An 8,892-nucleotide genomic window follows, 5' to 3' on the forward strand; every position below is an offset into this window, starting at 1 on the left:
TACCTGGTGAAAAAGCTGCTTTGAAAATTATCTTATATAAACTTTAAAACTGTGTGGGGGGGGCAGTGGGGAAGAAGGACATGGAACTAGAGTGTCAAGACCTCACACACATTAGTGAACACACGCTGAGTGAAGACGTGACCAGCAGACTGAGCACGGTGTTGGAGAATCCAGGGCCAGTCTGAGTGAGGGAATTTGGGCTGACAGGAAGCTGTCAGGTGGCATCTGGCTCTGGGCTGGGTTTGGACTCTTGCCTCGGGAAGCCAGACTTTCCTGGAGCTCAGTTCTCTTTTGTGTTCCCTGAGCATACTAAGAAGATGTCTTTGTGCACAGAGAGAGAAAGAATAGTGGCCCTTCCTCCCCTGGGAGGCTAGGACCCAGCCTGCCCTCTGGTTGGGGACAGAAGCCAACAGGTGCTGGGAATGGCGGGAGTCCACCTCTATTCTCTGGTTGGAATATAACCTCCAGGACAAACTGGCTTTGGGATGGGGGTGGAGAAGAGTGGGTGCTGGGAAGAACATCTAACCTGATTATCTATCTTCTACCTATTTCCAACCTCAGCCCCAGCCTTTCCTGAGAACTAGGCAGCACGGAGCCGCAAGATCTTTATTATTCACTCATTTGGGTTTCCCATTAGGCAGCTCATACTGGCTGAAAGGCCACCATCCCCAACCAGCTCAACTGTTTCCAAACTGAGTCTGTCAGCAGAAATGTTGGGAGAAGGAAAGCCTTGTCAAAGGCAGTTGGATTCCGCCCCTAGGTGTCAAGGAGAAAAGAAGAGGGGAGGATAGCAGGGAGAGTCCACTCAGAGGCTGCAATCTTAATTAAGAGAGCTCCAGGCAGCACATTTCCATAATTTCCCATTAAAGAGGTCCTGATGTATGAGACATTGTGGGAGCTGTGATTCCCCCAAGTCAGCACTGTTCAATGTTGGAGGCCTCTCAAATCAAAAAGCCAATCCATCTCAATCACCCCGGCTTTGTGAGCACCTGAGATCAGCCCTGCCCTGTGGCAGACACTATGCCTAGAGAGGGACACAGCAGTGGATATGGCCGTAGTCCCTACTACCCAGGGCAAAAGCCTCACTAGACCCTGACCTGGGGAGAGGACCGTGGATTCAGGAGCACTTGGGGGTGGGGCCGGTCCAGGTGGGCTCTAGTCCTTTCTGTGATGACAAGGAGGAAGTGTGGGACTGAGGCAAGCTTGCTGGATTTGGAGACGGAAGGTCTGAGTTTCATTCACTTAGCAAAATTTTGTTGTCTCATGGCAACCTGTCATGAAATAGGGAGTGTTCTGTGAGGTAGACGAAGTGCATGGTAAAGAGGTTTGCGACAGCTCCCCACATGGCCGCCTATCTCCCCATGTCCTCAGGAGGATGACAGGGTGTTCTGTAAAATGCAGTCAGACCATGGAGAAGCCTCGCCTCTGTGGCCTGTGGGGAAAGGTGCAAGGTCATTCGGCTGTCATAGTGGAGCTGCTCCTCCACGTCGCGCGCTTGCAAATGTGGATGGAACAGACAGCAGCTTAGAAAAATGTATTGGACTAAAAATGACTCCACAAGATTCAGAAAACTTGACTAGACCTGTAACTATTAAATGAACTAGAATGATAATTGATAATATAATTCAAAGGCTACCAGGCATAGGGTTTTTTATGGGAAGGTTAAAACTAAGTCAGATAATACAAAACGAGAGAAAGCTATCACTTGTGAGCTATTTCACAAAAAATTGGACAAGCATAACACAAGAAATAGATCATACGGTTATCCCTCTTATTAACATAGATGCAAAAATCCTAGGTAAACCAGCTGTATTAAGAAAAATAATTCGGGTGGGAGAATTGGTTAGCCTGGTGGTGGGTATTGAGGAGGGCACATTCTGCATGGAGCACTGGGTGTTATGCACAAACATTGAATCATGGAACACTTCATCTAAAACTAATGATGTAATGTATGGGGATTAACATAAGAATAAAAAAAAAGATCCAACTATATGCTGTCAAAGAAAAAATAACTTCAAGTGTGATACCATATGTAGATGGGAAGTAAAAGGATGGAAAATACATATCATGCTAATAAAAATATAAATAAAAAAAAAGAAAAATAATTCAACCTAATAAGGCTTATCTCTAGAATTCAAAGACAGTTCAACTTTAGAAAATATGTTGGTGTATATCACCTTGTTAACGAATGAAAAGACAAGTCATATGATTTTCTTAGCGCAAAAAATTATTCTATAATTATTTATACACCATTTATTATGTATATTTTTAACATATTATTTTCATTTATCATTAAAATTATTAGAAAATCAGAGCCAGAAGAAAATTATCATGATCTGGTTTACAGTATCAGAACCCCAAATGCACAAAGACCTGAGAAAGTCTTGGAAGAAGCAGATTTGGGGGAGGTGGTGGGATACTTTGCCAGACAGCCAGATGTTTTATAAAAACTGTGTGGTCCTGGGTGAGGGACAGACAAATAGACCAATGGAACAAAACAGGGGAAACAGCCCCATGTGCACATGGAGCCTTGAAATACTGCCGATGTGGCATTATAAATTGGTGAAGGTAAGAGGGACTATCCAATACACTAGTTATTTATATGGAAAAATAAAATTATATTCCCACCTTTCACCAAATACAAAAATATATCCCAGACAGGCTAAACATCTAAACAGAAAAGCAAAACTAGAAGACTTTTGGAAGAAGATATAAGAGAATATGTTTATGGCAGTGGGTTAGGAAAGAATTTAAGTAAATTATGAAAAGCAAAGCCAGAAAAAGATTGATGATGCTGATCACCTGAAAACTGAAAGCCACACCGTAAATTAAATGCAATGACAAAACCTAGATTGGGAGAGGATTTTTTTTCTCAGTCCAACAAGAAATAACATTCAGTATATATAAAGGACTCATTTCAATCAGTAAGAAAAAGAAAAAGCCAAAAAAATCAGGAAAAGAACAGGAGCAGGCATCTGACAGGAGAAAAAACCCCAAAAAACCCAATAAACAGAGAAAGATGCTCGTGCTCAGTCTCACTGGCAAAAGTCATTAAGCAAATCCCATCAAGTTTTGGAGAGAATGTGGGGAAATAGGGACTCATACACGAATCTGTGGGAGTGCAGATTATTACAGCCACTTTGGGGACCAATTTACAGACTCTGTACAGTTGAAGATGCATATTGTACCGGCCAGTGTGCTGGTAGGAGACAGGTGACACACTCAGATTTGATAATTTGAGGCGCATTTAATAATAGGATGATTTAGAAACATATGGCCAAGGTACAGGAAAGGCACAAGGAATAGTGCAGTCCCCAGGAGCTAGGGTTAGTGGACCGTACCACCCTCAGGCCTGCAGGGGAAAGCTGAAGGAGCAGTCCCTGGAACAGGGACAGGTGGCTGTGAGAAGTCACCTGTGACCTTTACCGGAGGGACCCAGCCAGCCTGCTGCAATCCCACAGAGAGGGGCCTGGGGGAATAAATACCCTGGTCCCACTTTCCTCCCCCTCTCCACCTTTCCGGTTGGTTCCCTTCATTGGCCAAACACAGTGGGGAGCAGAAGGCAAGGGAGCCTGCTGATCGGTCCACATAATTCAGCTCCCTGGCATCCAGAGCAGGAATGGAAAGGGTGAAGAGTGGTATCTGGAAGGGTGAACAGAAGATAAGTAATCACACTCATGCTCTCTGACCAGCTATTGGACTCCTAGGAACATGCCCTAGAGAAATTCATATGCTTGTGTGCAAGAAGATGTATACAAAGTTGTTTATTACAGCCCTGTTAAAAGAAAAATTGGAAACAACCAAATTGTCCCTCATTAGATTGTTACACAACTGGGTTATATAAACTGTGGTTAATTCATAAAATGAAATGCTATAATACAATTAAAATGGATGAACTAGATAAACATGTATCAGTATCTATAAATCTCAGAAAGATAATGCTGAGCAGAAATATGTTACCAAAAGATACATACAATATGATGATAGTACTTATGTAAAAATTATTCAAGCCTGTAGCCAATTGTATAAGTTTGTAGTAACTACAAAAATATGAATAGGAAGGAAGCACATCAACTTCAAGATGATGACAGCCTCTGGGGATGGGGGGAGGAGGAAGGGAAGGGGTTCTTTAGCTGTATTTGGTTTTTTTTTTTTTCATTTTTTAAGTCAAGATGAAACAAATCTGGCTAAATGTTAACATCTGCTTAATCTCAGTGGCAGGTATGTGAATGAGTTATTTACTATTTAGTCTAATTTTATGTATGTTTGAAATATCTCATGATTAACAATTTAAAAACAATAATGAAGGAAAGTGTGAATGATCTGAGAGACATTTAGAACATAAAAAAGAGCTAATTGGGGCACCTGGGTGGTTCAGTCGGTTAAGAATCTGCCTTCGGCTCAGGTCATGATCTCCAGGCCCTGGGATTGAGCCCCGCATCGGGCTCCCTGCTCAGCGGGGAGCCTGTTTCTCCCTCTCCCTCTGCCCCTCCACCTTGTTCATGCTCGCTCTCCCTCTCTCTCAAAGAAATACATAAAATCTTTAAAAAAATAAATAAAAAAGAGCTAAATGTCACTTATTGAGAGCAGAATTAGGCAAATGTTTTCTGTAAAGGGCAAGATAAGTAGATATTTTTGGCTTTGTGGTCAGTACAGTCTCTCACAACTCCTCAATCCTGCTGTTTTAGCTTGAAAGCAGCCATAGGCAATACACAAATGAATAGGTTGGCTATGTTCTACTAAAGCTTTCTTTATAAAAACAGGTGGCCAGGGATTTGACTCATAGGCTCTAGTTTGCTGACCCCTGATCTAGAGAATCTACTTCTCAGGCATGCTTCTTTTCCCAAGCATGTGTTTTAGAGAAGGCCCTGTGGTGTAGCTATCTTCCCAACCTGCAATACTACAGATTGACTGATAGCACTTTTGTTTTTCAGACTCTCCTCACCACTAGTCAAAGTATAGTGGCTGAAGAATGGATCCTCATCTGTCTTCATCTTTGTTTTGCTGTGGACATTAGAGGTCTTTCAAGGCTTCACTTAGCCCGTTTGTATGTGTACTTTGAAAAAGCTGGAAGTGCTGCAACCTAGAGCTACCTCTTGCTTAAGCTAAAGCAGAATGAGCGAAACAATGAATTATTAGCAGACAGTTTGAAACACGCAGGCATCATTAATAGGCTGTTGTGACTTGGAAATCTGGCATATCATCAGTCTGATTTTATTAGTTTCATTTTATGGGATTAAATGGAGAGGCAGTTTGTGCTGTTGTTAGGGACATGTACTCGGTTGATTACAGCACCTCTCTCACTGGGAGCCCAAACCTGTTTCAGTTATCTATTGCAGCAGGGCAAACCACTCCAAACAGCGGCTTCGAGACAATAACAATCAGGAGTGACATCAGCAGGATGTCAGCAGGTGGAATACGCAGTCTCAGCCCTTGCCCTCCCACAGAAACACCAATTTAGCAACCATCCATTGATGAAACTACCCTTATGAGAGCTTCAGAATCCAGGTGAGATATTACAGCACTCCAGTGGAGCATGAAATGAGAAAAGACACACTGGAAAGGGTAAGAAGAAAAGTTTCACTTTAATCCCCCAACTTGGCACAGTGCGGTTCTGAGAGAGATCCCCTTGAGTCATGGGTTTTCCTATGGGAGAAAGAGAGAACAAGCCCACCCACAGCACCCAGCAGCCTGTGGACATATATAAAAAGCCCACAGCTAACATCGTACCCAATGGTGGAAAACTGAAAGCATTTCTTCTAAGATCTGGAACAAGGCAAGAATGTTTGCTCTCATCACTTCTATTCAACATAGTACTGGAGTCCTAACCAGAGCAATTAGGCAAGAAAAAGAAATAAAAGGCATTAAAATCAGAAAGAAAGAGGTAAAATTACCTCTTCAGATGACATGCTTGTATATGTAGAAAACTCTAAAGACTACATGTATGCACACAGATACACACACACACACCTGTTAGTACCAATAAATGAATTCAATAGGGTTGCAGGATACAAAATTAACACAAAATCATTTGCATTTCTATACCAACAGGAATTATCTGAAAAGGAAATTAAGAAAACAACCCCATTTACAAGAGCATCAAAAAGAATAAAATACTTTGAATGAACTTAACCAAGGAGTTGAAAGACTTGTGTACTAAAAACTGTACAACAATGATAAAAGAAATTAGAGAAAATTAGGCCGGGGCGCGGCTGGTGCAGCTTTCGCCTGAGCCTAGCCGAGCCCAGCGCCCGCCGCTGCCCGCTGCCTGTGGAGTGCACCTCCACACCTCCGCGCCTCCATGCCATGGCTGGCCTCAACTTCCTGGAGGCGGTGAAACAAGATCCAGGCCTCGTAGCAACAGGCGGCCGAGGCAGAGGACCGCGGGCAGGGCCTGCAGCAGGAGCTGGACAGCGAGCATGAGCAGCGCGAGAAAGCCGAAGGGGATGTGGCAGCTCTCAATCTACGCATCCAGCTTGTTGAGGAGGCACTGGACAGGGCTCAGGAATGACTGGCCACAGCCCTGCAGAAGCTGCAGGAGGCAGAAAAGGCTGCCGATGAGAGCGAGAGAGGAATGAAGGTGATAGAAAACCGGGCCATGAAAGGTGAGAAGACGGAGATTCAGGAGATGCAGCTCAAAGAGCCCAAGCTCACAGCTGAGGAGGCTGACCACAAATAGGAGGAGGTGGCTCGTAAATTGGTCATCCTGGAGGGCGAGCTGGAGAGGGAGGAAGAGCATGCTGAGGGGTCTGAACTAAAATGTGGTGACCTGCAAGAGCTCAAGAATGTCACTAACAATCTGAAGTCACTCGAGACTGCATCTAAAAAGTATTCTGAAAAGGAGGATAAATATGAAGAAGAAATCAAAGTTTTGTCTGACAAACTGAAAGAGGCTGAGACCCGTGCTGAATTTGCAGACAGAATGGTTGCAAAACTGGAAAAGACAATTGATGACCTGAAAGAAAAACTTGCCCAGGCCAAAGAAGAGAATGTGGGCTTACATCAGACACTGGATCAGACACTAAATGAACTTAAATGTATATAACCAAACAGAAGGGTCCTGTTCCAACAGAAACTCCAGAGCTCTGTATCTTTCTCTTCTCTTTTAAGAAGTTTCTTTTGCTATTGAATCTTCACTGTGCTGGAAATGTCAAGTAAATTATGAATATATGACCAAATATTTTGTATCCAAAGAAAAAAAGAAAGAAATTAGAGAAAATTAAATGGAAAGACATCCCATGTTCATGGATTGGAAACATTAATATTGTTACAATGCCCATAATACCCAAAGTGATCTACAAATTCAATGCAATCTTATCAAAATCCCAATGACATTTTTTTATAACAGAAATAGAAAAAACAACCCTAAAATTAGGATGGAACCACAGAAGACCCTGAACAGCCAAAACAATTTCGAGCAAGAACAAAGTTGGAGACATCATACTTCCTGATTTCAAAATACATTACAAAAATATAGTAATCAAAACAGTATGGTACTGTCATAAAAACACACACATAGATTAATGGAAGAGAATAGAGAGCCGAGAAGTAAACCCATATATATATGGTCAACTGACCTTTGATAAAAGTGCCAAGCTACACAATGGGGAAAGGACAGTCTTCAATAAATTGTATTAGAAAAACTGGATATCCGTATGCAAAAGAATGAAATTGGTGCCTTATCTTACACCATACACAAAAATTAACTCAAAATGATTAAAGACTTAAACATAAGAACTTTAACTATAAAACTTCTAGAAAAATACATAGGGGAAAAGCTTTTTTATATTGGACTTGGCAAGGATTTTTTGGATATGACCCCAAAACCACAGGCAACAAAAGCCAAAACAGATAAGTGAGGCTACATCAAACGAAGAAGTTTATGCACAGCAAAGGAAACAATCAACAAAATGAAAAGGTAACCTATGGAACAGGAGAAAATATTTGCAAACTACATGCCTGATAAAAGGTTAATATCCAAAATATATAGGGAACTCTTACAACTCAGTAGCACAAAACCAAATACCCCAATTAAAAAATGGACTAACATAATAAAATAAAATTAAAAAAAAAGTCACTTTATCAAATGTAAAAAAAAAAAAAAGGGCAAAGGAACTGAATAGACATTTCTCCAAGGAAGACATACAAATGGCTAGTGTGAAAAGGTGCTCAATATCACTCGTCATCAGGAAAATGAAAATCAATAATATATCACCTCACACTAGTTAGGATGACTGTTACAAAAAAAGAATAAGCATTGGCAAGGCTGTGGAGAAAAGAAAACCCTTGCACACTTTTGGTGGGAATTGGTATAGCTACCATGGAAAACATATGGAAGTTCCTCAAAAAATTAAAAATAGAACTACCTTATTATGATCCAGCAATCTCACCTTTGGGTATATATCCAAAGGGTTTGAAATCAGGATCTTGAAGTGATCCCATGTTCATTGCAGCATTATTCTCAATAGCTAAGACATGAAAGACTTAAACATCTATTCACAGATGAATGAAAAATATGTGATGTGTATATATATATATATATATATATATATATAACAGAATGTTAGTCCGCCGTAAAAAAAGAAGGAAATCCTGCCATATGTGACAACATGGATGAACCTTGAGGACATTATGCTAAGAGAATTAAGGCAGACACAGAAGGAGAAATACTGCGGGATACCACTTACACAAGGATTCTAAAATAGTCAAACTCAGAAGCAGAGTAGAATGGTGGTTGCCAGGGGCTGGGGGTAGGGGAATCAGGGAGAGGTGTTAGGCCAAGGGTACAAAGTTTCAGTAATGTAAGATGGATAAGTATCAGAGCCTTATCATGCAGCAACAGAACCTATAGCTAATAACAGTGTATTGTATGCTTAAAAATTTAAGGAGGTA

At 41.4% G+C, this 8,892-nt stretch overlaps 1 pseudogene; it reads left to right on the forward strand.

Annotated features, from left to right (window-relative positions):
• The first annotated feature begins 6,291 nt into the window (after positions 1–6,291).
• On the forward strand, positions 6,292–7,080 carry LOC123856615 (tropomyosin alpha-4 chain-like; annotated as a pseudogene).
• The last annotated feature ends 1,812 nt before the right edge of the window (positions 7,081–8,892 follow it).

The sequence above is a fragment of the Mirounga angustirostris genome, unplaced genomic scaffold, assembly GCF_029215605.1.
Source record: "Mirounga angustirostris isolate CCGP_5_RB_7025 unplaced genomic scaffold, mMirAng1.0.hap1 SCAF_13, whole genome shotgun sequence".
NCBI lineage: Eukaryota > Metazoa > Chordata > Mammalia > Carnivora > Phocidae > Mirounga > Mirounga angustirostris.